Below are 26,363 nucleotides of genomic sequence, written 5' to 3'. Positions count from 1 at the left end.
TCATTTCCAGGCCTTTGACCATTTTGGTTGCCCTCCTTTGGACACGTTCCAGTTTGTCAGTGTCCTTCTTGAACTGTGGTGCCCAGAACTGGACACAGTACTCCAGGTGAGGTCTGACCAGAGCAGAATACAGTGGCACTATTACTTCCCTTGATCTAGATGCTATACTCCTATTGATGCAGCCCAGAATTGCATTGGCTTTTTTAGCTGCCGCGTCACACTGTTGGCTCATGTCAAGTTTGTGGTCAACCAAGACTCCTAGATCCTTTTCACATGTACTGCTCTCAAGCCAGGTGTCACCCATCTTGTATTTGTGCCTCTCATTTTTTTTGCCCAAGTGCAATACTTTACATTTCTCCCTGTTAAAATTCATCTTGTTTGTTTTTGCCCAGTTCTCTAAACTGTCAAGGTCGTTTTGAAGTGTGATCCTGTCCTCTGGAGTGTTAGCCACCCCTCCCAGTTTGGTGTCATCTGCAAATTTGATCAGGATGCCCTTGAGTCCATCATCCAAGCCGTTGATAAAGATGTTGAATAAGATCGGGCCCAAGACAGAACCCTGTGGCACCCCGCTAGTCACTCTTCTCCAGGATGAAGAGGAACCATACAAAGCAACGATGCTTCACCTTACAAAGCACACTGAGGATCTGATGGATGCTTTGACATGACACACATTTTTGTGCTGCAAATACCATCATGCTCTAAATTATTTAATGCCTGTATGAAGCTGCTGGAAGGAGTCAGATGGAGATTTGGAGCACAGTGTTATCAGTATGCTGAAATAACTAAATAAATCATCAGCAACAGCAGCAGCAACCCCCGTCAGCAAAGCAAGGGTGATGGAAGTGATAGTTCAACAACATCTGGATGGCACTAGGTTGGGGAACAATGCTATGGAGACACTAATGGTTGGCTGGACAAACCTAAGTCAATAGTTTGCAGTAGGGTTGATGTAAACTGATAGGGATGGGTGACAAGAAGTTCTGGAATTCACACATCCAAAAGTCCTAGCAGTATGTAGTAATGATCCACAGAGAACTTCTGTTACCTCTTGCTCTTTAGGCTCACTCCTACAATCATTCACAAAAACTGAATCTCTGATACAATGCAGTTGATTGCTTTCTGAAGTATTCCTTTGGAGCCAAAAGCAAAATCTGAGTTTATCTCAGCTTCCTTTGGTGGTCACATGAAGCCAATTAATGACTCCATTAATTCAGTATGGGAATAATGCCATGGTTTGTAGAGTTAAGGAGATGTCAGTGGTTTTGATTATTATTGAACTTCCTCTCACATAATTGATAATTACACAGTGGAAGTGTCCTTTTTTTGTTGTGAATTACAGTGAACAAGAAAGAAAATAAATAAAATAGTTCTGTGGTCTTCTTAAATTCTGTGGGCATCCTGAGGATCATGGAAGGGAGAAAGAGGGAGAAGAGACCAGAATAGCTGTCATGGAATAGTTGACCTTTCTGGCCCTCTGATCCTCCACTAACTTAGCTACTGCAAAACCAGCTGTGGAACTAGAAACTACTTTGACGTCATGCCTGTAAGTTCCTAATTAGTTAATTTCCCAAACAATATGGGCCCCAAGTGGCTTAGCTTCACCTTTTGCCCTGGGCCAACTCACCCAATTTAGTGGTTCAAGGTTCAATCTTATGTCAAGGAAAGACACTTCTTTTCACCTCATTGTATCCTTATGAATCGGCCACATTATGTCATTTCTTCCTGTCCTGCTTTAACTTTAAACTCGTGTGCTACCTGGAGTCAACCACATGCTCAATGTCCCTAATTACCAAGGACTTACAGGTAGCCACATATTTAGCAGTTCACTTTAACCTCCTGGTTAGGGCAAGCAGATCTGCATACTCTTTAAGAGGCTACAACAGGTGTAGGACTTAGTGTAATTGCAGAGATGCCTTTTCTTCCATTTTTTCATTGGTGCACTGTAGAACAACAGGGTGATGCAGAAATTGTAGGATTCTGGACATACAATTTAATACAATGTTTCTAATGCTCTGTTCACATGTCATTCTAATTGTTTCCTTTGGATCAGTCTGTTATCTCGGTTGTTGAAGCCAATGTCTATTTATGAAATGTTAAACCTTGGTTATCAAAAATATTCTTTATTTGCTCTGCCTTTTTCCTGCTTTTATGAATAAAAAGTAATGAACAAGAGAGAGACTTTACTTGCAGTGTTGCTAATTTTCAATTTTATCTTTCACTTTTCTATGACAATAGAGATTATTTGATCATGTTTTATGCTTTGGTGTAGAAAGGTAGCATAGAAATGCTTAAAATAAAGATGACATTTTTAAAGGAAAAAAACCAAATTAATGAAATTAGTTATTTATGAACCATAATGAATCTTTGCAGCATTCTTGATGCAAGCTGTGATTTGTTCATGGACCCTGGTATTGTTTAGGTAAGAAAATAAGCATACCAGATGGTTCTACTTCAACAATAGCAATTTGCCAATGGACATTGCTGCTGATATTTTTAATAGCACTTGAATTGCCAAATATAAGCCTTGAAAATATTTTTCATCTTCTTTTTAGTGACAGAAATGCAGGATTTAAGAGCACTGGAACTATCATACTAGATAGGCCAATGTCCAACAGTGGGCAGGGCCAGTGAGATGTCACTAGGAGGCATTGTGTAATGGTAATTGTCACCCCTCTGTAGCTGGCTCAGAATGTGTTAATCAGAGGGGTGCAACTCTGCTACTTCTCTTTATAATAAATTGGTAGATCTATCTTCCTCAGTGCTGCTTGTCCTTCTCCAATACGTTAGTTAAAAATGTCCTGTACAGACATCTTTATTTTACAAATAGCAGTTGGGTTCCACAATAATTCAAGTGCAACCCACATGTTCCTTTTGTTCCCCCATGGTTTCAGTAATTACTACAGCTGTACCAGTTACCCCAACACTGCTTTGCTAATCTAGACTCTGTAACATTTCCTGTTGAGTTGAACTGAACAAGTGGAAGATATATCAGTTCTGAAAATGCTACCTTGGAAGCCTCAATGACCTAAATTTGAGGGCAAAGCCTTGGAAGACACTGAGCTGCAGTCATAGATGGCAGTCCTCCTCTTCCTCCTCTTTCCTGTAATGCCAAGTGAGGCATGATCAGGCTACAAGTTATCTCACCCCTGCTTCACACCCTCTGCTTCCATTGGTGGGAGTAGGGAAAGCCATGAAGTCGTAAAGGTCCCATCATGTGGGGAGATGTAGCGAGAGCAACATAATACCAGACTACACCCTGATTTGGGCACAGATGGGCATGTTTTGGATGACTTATCTATTGTCTGCAGCAGCTTGGAAGTCTGGAAACAAGGCATGAAACAAAGTGGCCATACACTTGGAAGAAATAAAAAAAGAAACAGAAACAGTTCAATACTTTGTAGACAGACTGGTGGGAAAGAATATCAATGTTCAAACATCACATTAACCCTATGGTTGTACGGCAAGATAATATGACAAGGTAAGCATGCACTTGTGGGTCATCAGACAACAAGTATATCCTGGTACCATCAGCACTGCCCATGTCATATTTTTCTAGAAAATTCTTTATGTCTTGCCTTAGCTCAAACAATCCTCCAAAGAGGGTTTGAAAAGACACCATTCCAACCTTCCTCAGATGATTTTTCTTGGAATGTCCACACAGGACTCATTCTTTTCATGGTATTTTTCTGCCATGCAAACTCAGCCAGCTATAGACAAGAGTTACTTTGTTATGCTCATTAGAGTCCTTTAATTGGATGAAGAAGAAAAAAAACGGACTCTTCTTTAAGAAGTTTCTAATTTAATAAGTGAAATGTCAAGAAAAAATCAATGAAAGTCTGTTTCCATCTTGCGCTATTATGTACAACATTAGACAGCTTTTATGTTCTGTTTATTGGTTTGCTTTCTCCTTTCTTTGTTTCCGAAGCATTTTAAAATGCGTAAATTTCAAGAGAGCCAAGTTGAGAGGCAACATTACAAGAGATTCATTTGGCTTCACTGGCAAAGGAAAAGTATCAGAAGACCGCTAACAAGACATTCATAGCTACAGACTACATGGGGGTATGGAGCTGAGGTGAAGGGGGAGCTGAACCCCTGACGTTTACTGATTGTGATATTTTTTTCCTGAGGTATGAAATGTTCGTAAATTGCTGCAGAACCCCTGCAGCGTTGAGAGGGACTTGATCAGCCAACCTGGAAGGAGAAAACCGCAAGCAACTTGTTAACATTATTCCCCCTACAGAGAGGGAGAAAGAATGCCTTTTCCAGTTCATAAACGCAATCTGGTTCACTGGAGAAATGCTTTCACCCGGATGTGGCAGTTTTTATAGGCGTGCGAATATGAAACAGAATACGCAAAGGAAAGTATTACGGTTTAGAGCCTGATAAAATATGGTGCCACCCTGTTCTGATCTCCCTTAACCTCTGTGCATTATGCTCAGAATCAAAACAGGACCAGCAAAATGAGAAAGTTATGCTTGAAACAAGAAACTCTGAACATGCATGCTGAAACTGTAATATGGTGCCCAACATTTCAGGAGTGTGAATATCAGTGTACAGCTCAGGGGTTGAACAGCTGCTTTTCATGCAGGTTCAATCTCCAGCATCTCCAGGATGGGTAGAGACCCCTGCCTGAAATCCTGGGAAGCTGGATAACTTGTAGGCTTCCAGATGTTGCTGGACCTCAGCAACATCTGCCCCAGCGAGGATGGTCAATGGTCAGGAATGGTATTTGTAGTTTAACAGCATCTGGAGGGCCACATATTAGCCATCCGAGTTGTAGACAATGCTGAGCTAGATGGACCAGTTGTCCGATTCAGCCTAAGGCAGCTTTCTTATTTCTTATTTCTTAATTAAATTTGTTAGTCACTTTATCCTGCCTAGGGCAACCCATAGCAACTTGCATGTTGAGACCCTGCAGCCACCCCCTCGTTGGAAATAACTCACACAAGGCTACAGATATTAGGTTTATGTTATTGGGCAAATTTTGGCCACAACTTTATTGAATTACAGAATGTGAGGGGTATTGGCTTAGGCATTGATTGGACCTGACTAGATCTGACTCCTGCCCATTGTGCAGGAAGTCCGGTAAGGGTAAACCACCGGTTGGGGGAGCCCTGTCAATGCGAACCAAATCAAGCTCTCCCTGGTGTTCCCGTCGGGGTCGTGTCAAGGCCCTAGCCCCCCAGCCGGGCTTCGGACTAGATCAACACCCCTGGATTCCTTTAACAGAATACCCTTAAGCATGGAGGGGCAGGTGATGGCCACACCTCCCCTCCCCCCACAAGGTCAAACAATGCCTAACCGCAACCCTAACAAAGTTGTGACGATTGCTGCAAGGTAGGCGAAAACCAAGTGGCCAGTGCCAATTTGCCAAGTAGAAAAATTGCTACCAGGCCCCTCGGACAACCAAGGCGACCAGCCGAAGTCCATAGCAAGGTCATTGCCTAACCTGCAAAACTAACCTGCCTAACTTGTCCCCCCAGCCAGCGGATTGGCTGGCCAGTCTCTGACATGGCTGGGATCCCCCAGGCAACAGGGACAAAGTCCCCCGCCCCCGGTGGGGAGTGGGTGGTCATGGGGTCCACCGCAACTCCTCCCCACTGGGAAGTGGAACGGATTTACAAGCAAGCAAGCAAAAACAACTCACATAGATACATTAAAGCCAAGGGGGAAAAGCAAACTTCACAAGTCTCAGACAAAACAAGCCTCAGTCTAAAATTGCCAGCTCCATTTCTAATGGAGGCTTTGTGCCACATATCTGGTATTCATTCAACTGATTTGGCTTCCCACACAGCTGGAGTTGCATGCACTATAACACCCAAATGCGCACCTACTACAGGCAATTTTTTGAGCATATTTGTCAAAGTCAGTATGGAAAGTGGGCAGGAGTGACCAGGCAAAAGTTTATCCAATGGAAAGCAGTGGAAATGGGGCCTAGTCAGAACTAACCACACCCATTGATTTCAGTGGGATTAACTTGTCAAGATTAACTGTGGCTGGGTTTTGCTCTGGACATGTGCATGTAGGAGTAACAATTTCTCTCACATTAACCTGTCAGATGATCTGGGAATATTTTGCTCCATGCCCCACCCTTTCTGAAGCAGAATCTGTCAGGGCACAGACTAGGGCCTTGCAACAAATCCTACATTTTGCAATAGTTTCTTTGGAGAAATCTATCGGGCTTCTTGGGTTTTCTTTTCCATGGTTCAGTTAGCTTTCTGTTTGCCAAGGCCTTCAGTTGATTAAGCAGTTGATCACAATCTGACATTATTTTTATGTTATTTAAATGTTTGCTACTTTCATGTTACTTTCATGTTTATATCTTACTCTTTGTTTACCTGAACTTTAGTAAGAGTGCAGGGAGGGGACTGAGTGGGAAACTGGCAGGTCTGTGTTTTGTGGGAGTTTTTGGTTACTCTGGTGCTATCATTGCAGTTGACTCTAATCCTGGACTGAGTTTTGTTTAGTGTTGTGGGAGCTTTTATATTGTAATCTTATCTGCTTTGTATTGGCTGTCTGAGTTCTGGGAGAGGTTTTCAAAGGACAGGGAGCTGTGGGGCTGGGTTGGTTGCCACCATTCAGACACAAATGGGCAAAGGAGTATTTGGGGGCAGAGGTCTGATGTGACATTAAATTACAAAGGCTAAGCATCTGGGGCTATTTCTCCTCGTTGTCATGTTTGCAACCCCCTGGAGCTGAATTGGTTAATAAAATCAGAAATCTGCCTGGATGAGTTGGCTGTGTGTGTTATCTCATCCCAGCTTTGTCCTCCAGGTTTCAGAGTGAAGACTTAAAGGGAAATGAAGCAGGGTCATGTTGGTCTATTACGAGTCCCTTTCCCTGATCAGGTGCCCTGTCCAGGCATAGTTTACATTTTCCAGGTTCTGAGTGGCAGGACTGGGATTCTGTTGATGATCTGCCAACTCTACTGCCTGAGCTTCCTGAGGTGCTTTCTGCTGTGAAAATGGATATCTCCAGATAAGTGAATCTGGGAGGACTTCTGTCTTCACACTAAGGCCTTCTTAGTGTCAACTGACAGCTTTTGGTTGACCAAAAATGAGGGCATCCTTTTGGATTTTCTACCTCAGGCACTAAAATATCTCGAATGATCTTTACCAAGAACTGGGGCACTTGCAGGCTACCTGTTTACTGAACATTATTCCTGATCTGTTTGCACAAAGTCTTCAGGGAAGTTGCCAGCCGTTTAACGAGTATTCGTTCGGAACTGTTTGCCAGGAGGTTATACAACACTGTGTCAAACAACTGTTCCAGTGCAAATTCCCCATCACTTTCCTTACCACAAACACTCCTTTAAAAAAAAAAAAAAGCTGGTTCGTTGTGCAAGAGCACCAAATCCAATTGCAGAGTTTGAAATTGCAGCAGAATCCCACCCACAAAATAGTGACAGTCTGGCTAGCTCCTTGTGCAAACAGAGAGTACACCACACAGAGGGGGAAGCCAACACGATGCCCTGCAGATATTGTGGGTTACAATTTCTGTCATCTTCCTTCAGCATGGCCAATAAACTGGAATGATGGGAGTTATAGTTTACAGCATGTGGAGGGCCCTGCATTGGCCGCCTGTGCCTCACAGAATGTGCTCCAGAAATGAATTCTGGCCTGGTCTCCTTGTGCTCCATGCAAATGGGAAATGCACCACAGAACTCACCCCTGTCCAACTTTCTGTCTATAGTCCTACCATAGCTGTCAATGTTTCCCTTTTTTTAAGGGAAATTCCCTTATTCCGAATAGGATTCCTCACAAGAAAAGGTAAAAGTTGACAGCTATGAGTCCTACCCCTTGGCCCCACAGTGCCAACAGATATCAATATCCAGAGCACCATTAATTGAAATGTCAAAGGGAACAACAACACAGCTACATAAAACCCTAAAACTTACCAAACCACCCTGGGGGTGGTTGGGTGGGGGGAGATTTAGTTGGATGGTTTTGGAAACCATGAAAGGAAGTCAATTAAATGATCCTCTTCTTTCTCCCTTCAGTCCCATCTCATAAGGAAAACTGTTATTCGACTGGAAATTGAATTCACATGAAGGTAATTAGAGAAGCCAGCAAACTTCTGATTACATTTTCTCAGGAAAAATGAATGAACAAATGAATAAATACAAACAAAACAAACATATAGGACATCCTGAGAAAGGAAGGGTTCGTTGTGCGACTGTTATCTGTGGTTTGTGGTGGGGGGGTGGAGATAGGCATTGCATTCTGCTCCAGAACCGATTCTGCTCTTGTAATAAGGAAACATAGCCATCAGGATTAGCAGCAATTCATAGCCTTGTCCTCCATGAATTTGTTTAATCCTCTTTTAAAGCCATCCAAGATATTGGCCATCACTGACTCTGGTGGGAGTTAATTCCATAGTTTAATTAACTACGGAATAAGTTAAGTATGAATAAGTACTTTCTTTTGTCTAGTCCTGAATATTCCAATGTTCAGTTTCACTGAGTATGCCTGAGTTCTAGTTTTATAAGAGAGGGAAGGGAGGGGAACCCCCCCCCCACTTTCATGCCATGCATAATTTTATACACCTCTATGAAGCCATTTCTTACTTGTCTTTCCTCTAAATAAAAAAGGCCCAAATGTTATAAGCGTCCCTCACAGCTTACATCTGAGTAGCCAAGCATAAGCTTGTCTCATTATTGTGGCACAAGCTTTCATAGGCTAAAGCCCATTTCATCTGATGCAGAGGAGTATCATTTGCTATCTCGTTTGATATTTTGCTCAATAGCTCGTTGAGCAACGGGCCTTACCTGCTTCCATTCTAGTCTATTTTTGCTGTTTCCAGGGCACCATACTTTTCTCTCCACACAAACAAGATTTTGTTTGTGCAACAATCTGGCTAACTTTAGAAACCAGCCCCCCATTTGCAAAACTAATTTTAAAGGGATTATAGTGAACCACTTGTAAACTATGTCCAATAATAAGAGGACTTAGAACAGGGGCTGTAAGAGGGTCTAAGTGACTGTCCTGGGGACTCAGATCATTTCCTGATGGTTAACAGCTCCTTCCCCCAACAATCAAAATGCAGTGATTGGACCTTTAGGATTCAAGCGGAGATGTGTGAAAAATTGAGAGAGGTTGATGCATACCAGGTGGCCGATTTATATTTCCTACTATCGAATGCTTTTGTTGGCTACGCAGGCACAATGCATCTATGTGGCCACTTGAGTTTGCACAGTGCCATATGTATAGCTCAAACCTGTATATTTGCTGATACCCACACCTATGGGAAATCAAATGCTACCAATAAATAGCCGAATTCTCTGTATTTCCCAAAATCTACAAGGAGGCTGGTGCTATCACCAGTTCACTGTAGCTTCAATGACTGTAACTAACTGCACAGCAAAAAAAGCTCCTGGAAATCCTCTAGAAGCAGCAGAGCAGAAAACATCCTGTTATTAATATCATTTGGATAGCTGTGCTTGGAAGAGGGATCTCCGTGGCACAGACTGAAAATGCCCAGAAGTGAGTGAGGCAGAGAGGTACAATGAAAATTAAACACAAAGAATTCCAAGGGATATATCACATTTTATGGCCACCACATAGAGGCCTTTGGGTGTCACTCTGCTTGGTGGCACATAAGGAGCTAATTCATGTGCTACATGGGCTGAGAACACAAATTTCTCCCCATCCTACAGTGAACAGATTGAACCACACACCCCAGAAATGAAAGGTGGACATCCTTCAATTGAGTTCATTGAAGTTGGTTGAAGGCACTTTTGGAAGATATACTAGGTGTGGAAGCTTCAATCTCTGTGCCTTGAAGGCCACAGAAAAAGTATGAAGCAGGAAAATAATCTTACACAACACCTACACCCCATCTTTTCTGTTTTTGCTCCCAGGATAGGTTTGGTTTTTTTTTAAAGCAGGGTGAGATTTTCATATTCTTCCTCTCATTGGCCCCAAAGTGTGGCCATGGACTTTTTTAACCATTTGAATCTGAGACATGAGATTCTAGTAAAATCCAAATTTAATGTAAGTTGCAGGGGTTTTGTACATCTTGCTTCAGGAAATGGGATGCAAAAGGTCATGCCAGAAATGGGGCAAGCTACAGTTTTGAGAATTATGTTTGTAGGAAAGAACACAGGTAAGAGCAGCAGTCAACTGCATCTAAAAAACTTCTTTCATGTCAAAATGGCAGGCTCAACCCAGCCTTCCCTGTAACATGATTTTTCCCTATGGGTATGGAGATAGTTGCTTTGCTTATTTTAATGAGAGAGCATTCAAACATGACATCCCCCCCCCAACTGAAATGGGACTGTCCAGGGAAACGAGGTGCCCTCACCACTGCCTCAGGCGGCAAATGTTGGGGGAGTAGGAAGTGGTGGAAATCTGGCCTTGTGCTCCCTAAGCTAGTCTCTTATCCTCAGATGTGGCAGAAGCAGTCACAGTTAAAGCAAGAGTCAACCATCAGCCTGGTTGGCTTCTGTGGTTTATGATAATAATAATTTATTATTTATACCCCGCCCATCTGGCTGGGCTTCCCCAGCCACTCTGGGCGGCTTCCAAAAATATATATTAAAATACTGTAATACATCAAACATTAAAAGCTTCCCTAAACAGGGCTGCCTTCAGATGTCTTCTAAAAGTCTGGTAGTTGTTGTTCTCTTTGACATCTGGTGGGAGGGCGTTCCACAGGGTGGACGCCACAACCGAGAAGGCCCTCTGTCTGGTTCCCTGTAACCCCACTTCTTGCAGTGAGGGAACCACAGAAGGCCCTCGGCGCTGGACCTCAGTGTCTGGGTAGACTGATGGGGGTGGAGACGCTCCTTCAGATATACTGGACCGAGGCCATTTAGGGCTTTAAAGGTCAGCACCAACACTTTGAATTGTGCTCGGAAACGTACTGGGAGCCAATGTAGGTCTTTCAAGACCGGTGTTATGTGGTCTCGGCGGCCGCTCCCAGTCACCAGTCTAGCTGCCGCATTCTGGATTAGTTGTAGTTTCTGGGTCACCTTCAAAGGTAGCCCCACGTAAAGCGCATTGCAGTAGTCCAAGCGGGAGATAACCAGAGCATGCACCACTCTGGCAAGCCAGTCTGCAGGCAGATAGGGTCTCAGCCTGCGTACCAGATGGAGCTGGTAAACAGCTGCCCTGGACACAGATTTGACCTGTGCCTCCATGGACAGCTGTGAGTCCAAAATGACTCCCAGGCTGCGCACCTGGTCCTACATGGGCACAGTTACCCCATTCAGGACCAGGGAGTCCTCCACACCTGCCCGCCTCCTGTCCCCCCAAAACAGTACTTCTGTCTTATCAGGATTCAACCTCAATCTGTTAGCCGCCATCCATCCTCCAACCGCCTCCAGATACTTGATTTGGCTGGGGTACAGAGGGTGCCATTTTGTCCTTTGCCTCAGGCAGCAAAACACCTTCTTCCAGCCCTATCAAGGAAGGCATTATCAACAGATTCTGCTGCATGTATAAACTGACCCTGATCCTATGATTCAACTTTTGTGCAGTAAGAGCCAAATCTCTGAGTAGCATACACTGCTAATGGCTGCCAGCCAAACCCATATATGTCGCCATCTTCTTTCCTGGTTCAAACGAAACTAATAAAAAGTAGCTGATAAAATAAGCAGGGCCGGATTTTAGTACATTGCACGTCATCAGTATTTTCACTGGCAGCTCATTACTAAAGGTGTGGAAAGCACAGAAAGTAGAAAGTGATAAATAACCCATATCAAAAAGTTGCTTGCTTGTAGATTGTGGGTTGCATGATTTGTGCCTGGAGAGCAGCAGTGTAAATGGCACTCGTTTGAGCCTGTTTTAGTACCATTTTAACAGTATTTCCAGTACTTTCCAGTGATGTATTGGCTAGTCTTGGTAGGATTTGGACAGTACTCCCAGGGGTATTTTTGAATAGGTCCTTTCCTTTCCTTGATCCCCAAGGCCTCAGCAAGAAAGGCTCCCTTTGCCTCTACTCGTGGACTATGTGCGAAGCACTAGAACGCTGTATCCATTTCTTTCAGATTTAGATCTAGCAGTCAAATTGTATGGATTCATAGGCATATGTATGGTGCTGTTGCTGTTTTCTTTTACTTAGCCCAATAACACTTGTGCCTCTCCACATGAAATATTGCCTCCGCTAGAGTAGCTGGACTTTGAACAGCAGAAACAATTTGGAGGAGAAATCTGATGTTCAGAGTAAGATGTTCTTAGCTCCAATTCCATTAGTTGAAAAGTTGGTGTCACCTTCTTGCTGGGGATAACAAGAAGGGATATAAGTAGGAGAGACAGCAAACTGTTTCAATACGCGATCACCGCAGCAAGAATATTGCTAGCTCAAAGGTGGAAACAGGAAGAGGTCCCGAACTTGGAAGAATGGAGGTCAAAATTAACTGAGTACGCAGAACTGGACAAATTAACGGGTAAAATTAGATATCAAAAAGACCATAGATTCTTTGAGGACTGGGGGAAATTTACAGAGTATTTGGAAAATATATGTGAGGAGGGTACAACGCTAGTGTGTCTCAAAGAAGCTTTGTGAAAAATAGGGAATATTACCAGAAGGCAAGTAAGATCAGAAATATAAAACACAATGGGAATATTGTAACAAAGGAATGTGAGGATCAGATTAGTACTACGAATGATTGCTAGAGAAGTTGTGGGAGGTCCAAATAAGATAAATTATGTGATATGTAAATGGATATGTTTGGTGTTTTTTAATGGAAAACCTTAATAAAAATTTAAAGGCAAAAAAAAAAAAAGAAAAGTTGGTGTCTTTGGATGCAATTCTGTGTGCACTTACATGGGGGTAATCTTAAGTGAACACACTGGGGCATACTTCTGAGTGTTATTATCAGTAGTAGCACTGTACTACTACTATTATTTCCCAAAGGAGCCCAGGAAGGCAAGCACATTAATTTTTTAAAAATACATTTTAAAAGCAGTTAAAGAAATTCTCTTAAACAGTAATTTCAAAGTTGCCAGAAACAGTATCTTTTAGCCATCAAATGACTAGGTAAACAGGAATGTTTTTAAATCCTCCTGAAAGTCAATAATGAGGGAGGGAGATGCATCTCACCAGGTGGAGGATTCCAGAAATGGGAAACCACCACTGAAAAGGCCCTGTCATGGGTCAATGCCAACCAGGCAGCCCCCTCCCCACACTGTGTTGTTAATATCTTGACTCACGACTCAAAGTTGTAGCTGCTTTAACTACTGACTTTTTATGTTTCTGCATTACTGTGATAACTTTTGCACAACTGTGATAACCAGGATATAAATATATATTTTTAATTATTGCCACCAATAAATAGGGTTGTGGAGGTTGCCAGAAAGATGTGTGTCTGAAAGAGAGAGAGAAAGAGAGAACTAGCAGGGGCAGAACAGTAATGCATATAGGTCATTTATTTAAGCCCTGGGGCCAGTCCAGCACAAGTGCAGCTGAGTACCAATGATATGGCAAGTGCGTTTGCCAAACATACAGAAGTCACGTGGAAGGAAGCTTGACTCATGGAAACCAAACTCAAATCTCATCCAGAGAGTTCCAAACAGAGCTTGTTGCATATTTGGCAACACACACAATGCAAATCTTTCCCATGTTGTGGTATCAATTTGAGCCATATAAAATACAAACTGGTTTTCCTGAATGACCATTGAGCCTCCCCAAAGTCATGACTTGTATGATGCTGTACTTTTCTGCCCTTATAATTTATCAGGCATTATCTGTTAAGCCTCATGTGATATATGTTCCATATATATATGATGTGGTGTGTATGTGTGTGTGTGTGTATGTATGTGGGGGGGTACACACACACACACACACACACACACACACACACACACACACATGCATCAAAGGTCAACATCAATGTGGTTTCTGAGTAATTTTGCCCCATTAAAATGTTACCAAAGGCAGATGTTCCAGCAGGGCCCACAGGATTTATAGAGTCACTCTCCAAAGAACATATTAGCAAATATGACTGTTCTTCTGCTGAATTGTTTGCACTCTGCTTTTTCAAAAGCCTCAGTGCCCACCCCAGATTAAAGCAGCATGTTGAGCCTCCAATGAAGATGCCTTTCAACGATGCAAAACCACTAATGAGAAAACATAGACAAAAGGACAGCCAGCTTCCTAAGGCCCCATTCCTCAATTCTGAAATACCACCCGGAGTCTTTGGTCGCATTGACCTGATAGACTGGGAGGTTTCTAGACCAGGAAGTTGTGTTTTCCATAGCCCCGATATCTCCTACATTTATAGCAGAGACACAACAGGAAGAAAGAGAGAGGAACTAGAGAGCAAATTGCTCATTTTTTTGTGTCAAGCTAGGGAGACCTCATCTTCCAAATGTTCCAGTAATTAGCCTCACTTTCTTGGCTGGTGTTAATTTGTTCCAAGTATTTGGGCTTTAGATCTAACCATGGGAACCTTGCTTCCCTGCAAAAGCCTTGCCAACTGTTACTAGACTTTTTACCACACACATTCAGGCCAAAAAAAGCACAGCTAATGACAGTGTTTGCTTTGCAATGTGAAATGTATTTGTTATGAATTCAGTGTCTCCTAATGAAGGAGGGGGAGGAGAAAGTGAAGGAAACTTGTGCGTGTGCATGATGCGTGTGACCCTGCACACCAGGGCTATTACTAAATCCAATTCACAAAATCAAACCTACCTAAAATGAACCAACTTCTTTGATATTTGATTCCAAATACTCTTGATCCCTCAGCTGTGGACATGCCTCAATTCCTCTGTTTTCAAAACATATCTAAATAGGAAGGATAATCAAGATTTTGCCTGCTGTGACTGTTGGGTCAGACTCTCCTCCAAGGTTGAAGCCAGGGATTCACAGTGGGAGAGAGAATTGTCCTCATGGCCAGCCTCAGAAGAACCTTGCCAACTCAACGAAGGCTCTTATTTAAGCTCTCATTTAAGGCTCAGCCTGAAGATGACTGCTGCTGTAGCAACCTCTAACTCTGGTCTCATGAAGTCTCCAGCCTGAGCCCTGCATGGAGCTGTCCAGGGTAGTCTTGCCTGTGCTGAGGTCAGTGCTCACAGCAGATCAATGTCCTTCATAGTATTTTGTTGTTGTTGTTGATGATTTTTTTAAAAAAATCTTTGAGGGCGACTTGCTGCTGTTAACATTCATTGCATGAAAACAATTTACTCACTAGAGTGTTGCTAATGATAAGAGTCTCCAGTCACAAGGTTTATGTTAGATTCACAAACATCAGAGCCAGTTAGGCCCTGAAGCAAGAACATTCAGATTGGCACATTGACAATAGACTTGAGAATGTAAAGAGGATGAAAAGTAGTGGTATTATCCAATCAAGGCTTCTGCAGGACTCAACGCCCAGACAGCCCACTTTCATATTGACTATAGCTGGCTAGAAAATGAAATACTTCAAGTTGGTTTTGATTTTCTGACTTGTCACTGTTTTTGTGCATCCGTCTTCTTCCCTTTTTTATTGATTACACGAAGAAATGAATAATACATAAAACTCCTATTTTGCTTTTGAATGTATGATGTGCCTCACACACATTGTCTTGTAATTCTTACAACATCAATATTGCAGATAGGAAGCTGATGCTAAGACAGGTTGTGAGTTGCCCAAGGCCATTTAGCAAACTCACAAAAGAACCAATATTTGAACCAGGACTTCCGATTCACAACTCAGAACGCTATTACAAACTATTTATCAAATATTGTTACTGCATGACAAATGCTGGTTACTATTATATTTCTGGAATGATGGGTGAAATCCACCCATTTCATCTGGAAATGAACTGGGTCTGTCTCTGAGTTTATTTGGAAATGCTAATTTTTTTTCTGAGAACTCCCCAAAGCTGGGAACTATCTAGGCCTGGAAATCCCCTCCACCATTTCCAGTTTCCTTCCCATTTCCTACACCTTTCATCTGCTGCTAGGGTGGAGGCAGGGAAGAGGTACAATGACAACAGAGAGGATTATCAAAAGGGCCTTCTTTAAATTCCCGACTCTTTACAAGCTACTGAGTTCGCTTGGGCATACCATCACTGAAGGGAACTCTGAAAACTGTAGTTTTGTACTCCACCTCCTCAATGTCAGTAGAATATCACAAAAGTTGTAAGAATTACTCTGCTGGATCAGACCAGAGACTTGTGTAATCCAGCATTTTGACCAACGTTGGTGAGCCAGTAAATGAAAATGAAGGTCCCTTTGGCATTCAGAGGTTCATGGTTTTAATTCATGGACGATCCTTTGAGGTATCATGGTTAAGAGCTGTTCATGGGTATCCCCCCCCCTTCAATTGACTAAAAAGCAATCACATGGAGCAGAGATGGTGAATTTTATGAGCCAAGGATGTTCTGTTAAAGAAAGCTTTCCCCCTCTCAGCCCTTAAGGTATTATATATTTCTATTCCATCTATTTCAGATCCGTACATAACAGTAGAGATTAAATATGGCAATGACACAGAGACTGTGTATTTTGTCTTATGTGAAATAGTAGCTTGCGATGTCTTTTACCCAAGACTATTTGACAGGGTTCTAATGTTGCTGCTTCTAGCCTTTCAATTTGGTTTAGTATGAACTTGACAGCGAATCTGAGCCATAGGTGTTGCTGTCCTTCACCTTGTTTCCAGCTTATTTTATAAGCAGGATGCACGCCAGTCTTACTTAATCTTACCGGCTGAGAACGGATTTTCTGAAAATGTCTATTTATGGTGTTTTTTCATATTTTCTGTAGCCTTGTAATGGCATTTAAAGCTAAGTGTGGTTATAGTCCCGGCACGGTGCCCCACCACAGAAACCACCTCTTGCAACTTTGCTCTTGGTCTGAAAGGGTTTAGTTGTAAGCCGGCAGCATTCTGGCGAAATTATCTTGCGGTGTCTTGGAAGCAAAAGGAGAGATGAGGCAGACCATGGAAAAGTGGATTGAGGGTGACCTTTCTATGTAAGTCTCCATCACAGGAAAATAATTGACTGTTACCTGGCCACAGAATTATAATTACCTGCCCTCTGAAATACATAAACAGCAGACGACATGGCCCAAAGAGATGATGAGCAGTCAGGATAGAGGGATTTTGCATATTCCTTAAACATAAAAGAGATCTCATCTTAGCAACAGAAGATTGCTTTTGACAAGCAGCATTTGGACAGCCTTTCTTCTCGCATTCAAATGAAAAGAATCTCTGCCCCCACCACATGGCCAAGAAGTACAGGAAACAGTTCTCTATTCTATTTAGCTCAAGGATTTTCTATTTTGTTTTCATAATGTAGTATGTGCCAGGCGCTGAGAACAAGATGGCATTTTACACAGGCACAACGAAGAACAGCACTCCTGTGATAAATGGAACATGCAGCAAAATACTGTAGTGTGAACCAAATGCTCCTGTTCGGGGTGCATGCCAGCCAGCCAGACCCTTTCCAGGACACTCCATTCTGTTCTTTCTCTTAAACAGTTTTCCATTCCCCGCCTCAGCAAATAATAAGTACTCTGTGGCTGAGTTCTTTTTGGCCTGGGTTTTTTTTGGGGGGGTGTCCTTCCTTAACCCCCCTTAAAACAAAACATGTTTGCAAGCGGGGCGGTGGGAGGCTGATACCTTCCTCTTTTGCATGGATGGTGCTGTTTTGGCAACATAAGCAGTATATTAAATGTGGGAAAGGGCCATAGCACAGTGAGAGAGCATTTGCTTTGCACGCAGAAGGCCCCAGATTTAATCCCTAGCCTCTCCAGGTAGGGCTGGAAGAGCACTTTCTTTGCAATCCTGCAAAGTCATTGACAGTCAGTGTAGACAGTAGTGAACTAGATGCACCAATGGTCTGGCTTGGTATAAGGCAGCTTCCTGTGTTCCTATGATTCCACCGCTTTCTGGTTTTTCAAAATTAATTTCACAATTTGGACATTGACATATTTGGGTTGATGGTCAGAAACCTCCCCTTTCTTCCAACTAGAAGTCATAGAGAGCCAAAGGTCCATCTCCAAATGTATGGATCTAATATTGGTCACTGTGTTGTTATTTATTTTTTTAAATAAATAAATAAATTATTTGCATGGATTCCTGGGAGATCTCATTTCCCCCTCTGATGATCTCCTGTTGCAAGTTGCAAGACCAGATCTCACACACAGTGCGGACATGATGTACCGCCTTCCCTTTGGCGCCAACATCCAGCAGAAGAAAAAGCAGGAAAAGATCAAACATGGAAAGAACAGAAGACAGCCGAGTTGCTGCTGCTGTCTGTGCCTAGGAGAGACAAATGAGCATGAGGGAAGGAACGAGGTAGAGGATAATTACTTTCATCCCAGTTTTATTTTTATTCCCACAAATCCCAACCGCTTTTGAAGCCAATTTTCCTTTAATAAAATACACTATTAATGACTCGGAGTGGAAGCCCTTTGTTCAAAACAATACCCAATTCTCCAGATGGAATTGTTTTGCATTCTGGGCAATATACATATATGTATATTTATGAGCATGGCCCCCATTACTCTATTTTGTAAATCAAGTGAGTTATTTAAAAATATGTTGAACATGCTTTCTTCTTTTGAAATTAATTCTTCCTTGGTTCTCTCCCCCCCCCCCCAGCCTCCCCTCTCTTTTAAAGAGAAACTGATGCCAAAGAGAAACAAGAGTGATGGCTTTCCCCATTGTTTCTGGAAGCCATTCATTTGGTATTTCTGTTCATCAGCACTTCGTAGTGAAAGACTATAAAGAGCTACTTGATGCCTCCTGCCACTTAGCACAGATATATACGCACATTTGAAACACTTGGCAAAGGGTTCGCTTTGGTTTAACAGCTTGTGAGAAACGTTGGCTACACATCTCATCCTGTGAACAGATACACTGTAGAACTCACTGAGGGGAGGCAGAGTCAAGCTACCTACAGGAGAGCTCTCATCCACAGCACTGCAATTTTCCCCAACACTCCTAGGTTACAGCCCTGCTGTGTCTGGAGAGCAGGGCGTATAGAAGCTCCCAGAAGGGGCACCATCTGGTCCTCAGGATTGTGGGTGCCCTTCCGCAATGTGGACGTGTGACACCACACACACCTGCACATAGTGTATGTGAGGTCACATGCACAATGTGCAGGTGTGTGCATGTGACGTCGCATGTCCGTGTTGCGGCAGACAGCAGCAGTGACTCCTCTCCCTTCTCCTCTCTGCAGCCAGTGAGGCACTCTTTTCCATGGGGAAGGGCTCAGAGAGAATGCCTCCATGTCTGAGCCCCTCACCGAGCCCCTCACTCACTGGCTGGTTGCGGATGGCAGAGCTGAACTACTTCTCTCTCAGAGGCAGCACAGCTGCTGCCTGCTGGCTTCTTTCATTGACTTTGTGGGTGCTTGGCTCCCACAATTATATTGTGCATGCCCAAACACCCACAGCGCCCTGGAGTTGGCTCCTAAGGCTCTCAGAGACGTCCATTATTATCAAATCATATTCTGCTCTCTTAAGCTGCTCCTGTTGTGACAAATATACAGTGGTACCTGGGGTTACAGATGCTTCAGGTTGCAGACGCTTCAGGTTACAGACTCCACTAACCCAGAAATAGTACTTCGGGTTAAGAACTTTGCTTCAGGATGAGAATAGAAATTGCCCAGCGGCGGTGCAGCGGCAGCAGGAGGCCCCATTAGCTAAAGTAGTGCTTCGGGTTAAGAACAGTTTCAGGTTAAGAACGAACCTCCAGAACGAATTAAATTCTTAACCCGAGGTACCACTGTATGTTAGGCTGTGGGTTCTTAACCCTTCTACGGCCAAGGCACAGTTGGGAAAGCTGAAAATTATTGAGGCCCAACAGCCACAAAAGGGTAGTGCAACTCTAAAAACTTCCTGTGCATTCCCAATTTGTTGTATATATCTTTTTTTTTATAAAAAAACCCTCTCTCTAATTTCCTTCAGCACCTTCTCCAGAGGAGGGAAGATTCTCTTTCCTTGCTTTCTCCTCTACAGCAAACTCTAGTCTCTCATTTTCAGCATGTAGGGGCTGCTGGGCTGCTACTGGTCCAACGAAAAGGCTATGTCATAGCTGAGTGAGGTGGCCCTGAGTGAGATATGGCACTAAAGCCTCACTGAAATTGGACAGAGGCCCCAGCCCATGGTTGGAGCAGCACTGTGCTAGGCTGTTCATGTCAAGTGAAATTTCTCCCATCCTTTACCTAGGTCCTAGGAGCACCCAAAAGGTCATTCTTTCTCAACCCCTTACCTGTCCTGTTGTGGCTCTAGTCCTGAAGGACAAGCTTTCCAAGGGAGAGACATAAGGGAAAGTCCCTGCATGCCTTGAATTGCGCATCCCCTTTCTTTGAATAACAAATACCCCTAGAAACGAAGGATGGCCATGTGTCAGGCTTCACATTCCTCCATTTGAAGGTGTCCTCCTTTTGAAGGGCTGCCTGGTCCAATTGCAGTTTAATGATAAAGAACCATAAGAAGGGAGAGCAGCAGTTTTGAAGCTGCCCATCAACAGTCAGCATATGGACAGCAGATTGAGGAGGCACACTGGTGACCTGGTCACAGCCTTCCCCAGTGTAGTAAGACATGCTATATTTCTATTTAAATTCCAACAATAATTTCTCTGTGTGCATCTATACATACAAATGAGCATGCACACATTTTGTTGGTGGCATTTCCAATTCTTTTTATGATATGTAAGTAGCCACCCCATCTGCAAGGGTGCATTTGAAACTGTTTAAGAAGCAGAAGCCCAAAGGCCATTAAAAAAATAAATATTCTGGTCCGTATCTTTTGAAAACAAAGGACCATCTATGAATAATGGGAAGGTGATGGGTAACATTAAAAACAGCTATTATTGTAGCAGTTAAGATTATATTATAATTAGAAAATGGAAATCCTGGATGTTAGTTTTTCAGCAATAATGCTGAAAACTTACAGTACAACATAGTTATTTTTAGGGAAGAGGAAGGAAGGAGAGAAGCAATGAAGACACAAGAGACAGTAGTTCTCTTGCAGAAAATGCTCCAGTTGAGAAAATGAGAAAAATAATTCTTTTCCCAGTTAAAATAAAGTTATCCGCTCAATTCATAATAGCTCAGGTCAACATGCTAGGTTTCCTCTCATGATGAAATATTTGTAACTTGGAACACAGTATTATAGCCCAGGAGAAAGTAATGCAACCAGTTACAGCAAAACAAAACATATGAACAATAAACAGAGCATGCCTTGATGTGAGCAAAAATGCACACAGGGTTAGAAGGAGGGCATGACTCTAGGTAGAATACTGTTAACACTACTGGAACCTGACATGGATCCCACTTTGTGAAACTTCATGCCAAGTTTGGTGATGACATCTTGAGAGGCATCCAAAACTATGGAGAAAAAAATGGATAAGCCACTTCCCAAAATATATAGTAGATAGAGAGACTGAGTCTAGATGGGGGCCTATAGCTTAACACTCTAAAGTCCATTGCTCCAATATCAGATCTGCTGAGCAGCTTGTACCCAAGCTTGGTTCTGTTCTCCCTCTGTCCCCCCGCCCAGTGACTATGTCTACACACCCACCCCATGATAATACAATTCCCAGTCCAAAGAGGGGGGAATAAACACACACCCCTTACTCCAAATTGGTCCTCTCCCTTCAGAAGAATTTTTGGCTATTCCTTTAGCCATTGTTAAGGCCAGCTGCTGAAAAAAAATATATCTGCTAACCACCTTTACCAAAGGATGATTAAACCACATGAGGTTTACCTTTACAGTACTCAGATATATTTTCAGTATTGCAGCCTGGTATTAAATGTAGAATTTCAGGTTGCTTGAAAAGCAACACAGAGGCATGTTAAAAACGTAAGATGACAAAGTGGTCTCTACCCTTTGAAATCCTAGGTTACAATAAATATGCAAGTCTTTTGAGTGCCTGAGGGCTCTGTCATTTTTACCATAAAATTTATTTACCTATTATATTCCCTTATTACAGCATGCTTATTAAAGCTAAATTAAAATATGTTTTCAAGCAAAAATGATTGAGTTTGTTTTATGTTAAAAGTAAGACTTCAGCCCTTCAGCGGAGGTGCTTCCAGACTCTTATTATTTTCAGGTGGGATCTAATTACATATCAGGAAATTCAGATTGCACAATTAAAGCTGAGCAGTGCTCTGGCATAATGAACCCACTCCTCCTCAGAATAGGACTTTCTGCGTAAGGTAAGTGATGGTCAAATGCACTGGAAAGTGTGGGATAATAGTGGCTCAACTCAACATCATATAACCTCACTGCAAACAAATCAGAATGAATGCTCAATAAACTGCTCAATTTGTTTAACTTCCCCACAAACTCAGCGCAAATGAATCAGGATGAATGTTCAATAAGCAGGATGTCTTCCAAATAAACTTGGTTAGGTTTATTGGGATATAAGAATCGAAACATTGAGACACTGGGATATAAGAATCACAACCATTAGTCACTTCAACAGCTCACCTAAGAAGAACAAGTAACTGACAAACATAAAACCTAGGACAAATTAATGGAATTGCATTCCACCCACAATGAAGGTCTCATGGGTTTGAGTCTGTCAGGAATGAAATCTAGTATCTGCTCTATGAGCACTGAAATGCTATCTTCTTTTATACACTTTTAAGAATGGAAATGCTTTTCTGGAGATCTGAACAACCTTCACAAACCTAAGGAATGGGGTGGGGGAAGCAACACCCTAAATGAGAAATATTTCAGCTTCATCCCATTGAAATTAAGAGTTTTCCTTTGAGGCTGCCTGAAGGACCTGGCCTTAGCTTCACTAGATGTGCCCTCAAAGAGGTTATCTTGGAATCAAAAATCCTCTGTTGCGTGACTATCCATTGTTTATAGATTCGTCTAACTGACTTCATATGTATCTGGTCTGGGGAAACTGATGTTATTAAAACACAACACTGAGACATTGAGCTCTGATAGCAGTTCAACGTGAACAAATAAAGCAAGAGTTTTCCCTAAAGTAAAGCCAAGCAAGGATCCCGGCCTTCGCATGAACTGCTGGGATGAAAGGAGGATGTGATACCATCATCTGAACATTGACCTTTGCAATGTTGTTTCTTTTTCCAACCTGGAGCCCATTCGTGTGTGTGTGTGTGTGTGTGTGTGTGTTTGCTTCTCTTTCTCTCTCCCCCTTTCATCCCCTCTGGCCAACTTTCACAAATACACAGAGCAGGTAGACTACAAGCAGTAAAGCTTTCCTGAAATGTTTTGGCTCGATTTGTTGCCCTTATGTCCCAATAAGAGAGGAATGTGGATTGTTAACCTGACCTCTGTCCAAAACAAAAATCAACTGTGTTTTCTGGAAACATACCTCCTCCCAATTTTCCCCCTAATAAACTGCATTAAAGATCACTTGCAAGCCAGAGGTAGAAATTGTAACTGCAAGCTAACGTATCACCAGTAGCTTATGTATAAGGATTTTCTGTCTGTTTTGCACAAAATCAAGTTGAAAGTGCAATCCTCACCACGTCTGCTCAGAAGTGAGTCAACAGAACTTTCTCCCAAGTAAGTGTGCTTAGGATTGCAGCCTAAAGAATTTGATCCTCTTAATTAAGTGTAAAATTTCTACAAGTTACGAATTCTAGTATGTTGTGCTATTCCACACATGCACCACTGGGGTTTCCCTAGAGACATTAAAGAACTCATTTTTATTTTAAATTTTGGTCACCCCTTCAATGAATTCAATCCCAGGTGGAGAACAAGAACAATAATATAATGCACTTAAAACAAAAAAATCCTATGGGCCCTTTTGTCTTGGGGATGGTGAGAGAGGGAACATGCTTGCTGCACTCATTCCTATCACCAGGTGGTACCTTGGTCAACCTTTGCCAACCTGCTGTTCCTCTGAATGTCTTTGACTACAACTCCCATCAGTCCTGGCCAGCCCAGCGTGATTGTTGTTGCTCCATTTGACCTTTTTATATGGCTTTTTAATGTACTGTGGCATTTTATGTATTGTGACGTGGCTGTTATTGTAGAGTTGGAAAGACTCCAAGGGTCATCTAGATTCTAGGCCAACCCCTGCAGGAATCTCAACCAAAGGATCCATGATTGATGACCACCCAGCCTCTGCTTAAAAACCTCCAATGAAGAAGGGTCCACCACCTTCCAAGGGAGTCTGTTCCAATGTCAAATAGCTCTTAGCATCAAAAAGTTCTTCTTAATGCTTAGTTTGAATCTTCTTTCTTGTAACAGCTGTGCGTAGCAGCTTTGTGGAATGATCATAGAGTTCTGGTCCTTCCCAGTTCCTAGTCTTGTAGTAGGAAGAACCTAACAAAGGACAGACTTCCTCCGGGTTGGAGGTCAATCTAGATTCTCCTTTAGATGATGGAAGTGTGTGCCTCTTTCAGTGATTACCTTGTGTTTTACTTGTGACATGACCCAATATTTCCCAGAGATCCTGTGGGTTAAAGGTAGTCTGTCAGGGTGACTCAGATCAGGCTAGACAGATATTTGCACCAAACTGTATTAATTCCAGAGCTTTCCAATGCCTACAAATATTAGATACCTGCTCTAGGCGATCCCATCTGGGCAGAACAGTGGGTGGTAAACGAAAACCAGCAATTTTAACATTAAAATAGTATAGCAAGCACTTTTCTATAAACCAGGCATCCCTTCTCTCTTTTTCAATTGCTTTTGTCAGTCAAACCATTTTTCTTTCTTTCCCCCTTAATATTTGTGCTCTTGGCCCATTAGCCTAGTTACTTTGGCACTCTTGTCAAAGTTACTTGCCAAGGTAACCAAGTCAAATCCACGAATCAATGCACCCTTCCGAATAGAAGTGTCAAGCTGCAGAAAGGAAGAAAGAAAAACTGAGAAGGATATTTACTGAATATTGACTTAAAATATACTTTTGAAAACAGTATTTAATTAAAGCAAACAAACCCTAAGAAGAACGCAGGCCTTGAGGCAGCAGCTATTTTCTGATAGACACACACACGGACACAGATGCTAGACTACTCAACTAGGATCTCTCTGTGGCGTCATTCTACTAAGAGGGAATGCCGCTGAAACACTGCCTGCAATTTTCCAAACATTACCGCTGTGTAACATCCATTCATTTACTTGGGTTTCTGCAGCAGGCCTTCTGATGTTTTACTGGAATGAATGAAGGCTGTACAGCAACATGCTTAGGATGAGCGTATTCGCCATCCACCAGGGTGCCTGAATGCTGTACAGAACTATTCAGGGTTTATAACAGTCTGAGCTCCTCATAAAGAATGGACATTAGGAAGAACATTTATCCATAGGATTTTCATAATCAGGATTCAGTATTGTATTGTGAAAACTTAGTTCATGTGCACACATAAAAGATAAAAGAAAGAACTTTTACACCCAGTGCTCAGTAAAGCTATGGAATCCACTGCCACCGATGGAAGTGATGTTTGCAGTTTTGCCTAGTGTACACATTTTCCTAATGCAATTTCCCCATATACAATGCATTCTTGTATGTTATTTTCCCGAATATATGCATTTATATCCACACTTTACCTTGGCACTATATTTGCATTTTTGCTCACATTACTTGGCTGCAGAAATGCACTGCAAGATTAGGAGATGTGTGGGTTCCAAAGGCTGACTGTGCCTCAGTCTGCATATTGCAAATTAGATAGGTTCACTTTTACATGCAAACTTAATCAAATCTCTCCCCCATCCCTAGGTCTGACAAGGCCACCACTGACTACATACATTTCTCCAGAGTCCCCACCCCCATCTTTGCTACCTCATTCAAGTTCTTAGATTGGAGTTGCTGGGAACTGAACCTGGGATCTTAGGCATGCAAAGAATGAGATCAACTGCTAAACTACAGCCCATTCTACAGCGAAGCCTCAGCTAATTCTGCCTCGGGCTAGCATTGCCTTTGCTAACTTTCCTTTCCCATCCTATCTGTCTCTCATCTTCTACATGTGTAAATAAACAGATTTTCACAAAGGACTTCAGGACTGTCTTTTCTACAGGACGCTGACCGAAACCTCCCACAACTCACAAAGGAGTGGGGGGGGGGAGAACAATAGTGACTGAGGAAATAAAATCTAAAAATTGTTACAAGGAAGACAGAAGTGTTTACTCTGCTCAGTAAGGGGGAAAGCCTAGTGAATTTACTTGAGTGAATATTTCAGCATCAATGATAATAATAACAATAACAATAATTTATTATTTATACCCCACCCATAACTCTGGGCGGCTCCCAACAGAATTAAAAGCACAATAAAACATCAAACATTAGAAACCTCCATAAACAGGGCTGCCTTCAGATGTCTTCTAAAAGTCAGATAGTTGCTTTTTCCTTGACATCTGATGGGAGGGCGTTTCACAGGGCAGACACAGTGAGGGTACCGCCAGAAGGCCCTCGGAGGAGGACCTCAGTGTCCTGGCTGAACGATGTGGGTGGAGATGCTCCTTCAGGTATACTGGGCCAAGGCTGTTTAGGGTTTAAAAAGGTCAGT

At 42.5% G+C, this 26,363-nt stretch overlaps 1 long non-coding RNA gene across 1 annotated transcript in view; it reads left to right on the top strand.

Moving 5' to 3' along the window:
* The window catches only part of LOC308571833, a 46,485-nt gene extending 20,867 nt beyond the window's left edge, over positions 1-25,618 (top strand). The window contains exons 2-3 of the long non-coding RNA XR_014001597.1: positions 21,986-22,091; positions 25,577-25,618. This is a non-coding gene — a long non-coding RNA (uncharacterized lncRNA). The remainder of the gene's footprint in view (positions 1-21,985; positions 22,092-25,576) is intronic.
* The last annotated feature ends 745 nt before the right edge of the window (positions 25,619-26,363 follow it).

The sequence above is a fragment of the Podarcis bocagei genome (assembly GCF_964188305.1).
Source record: "Podarcis bocagei genome assembly, chromosome: 1".
In the NCBI taxonomy this organism is placed as follows: domain Eukaryota; kingdom Metazoa; phylum Chordata; class Lepidosauria; order Squamata; family Lacertidae; genus Podarcis; species Podarcis bocagei.
Note: the sequence above shows the minus strand (reverse complement) of the source record. Positions and strands in the feature narration are given on the sequence as shown.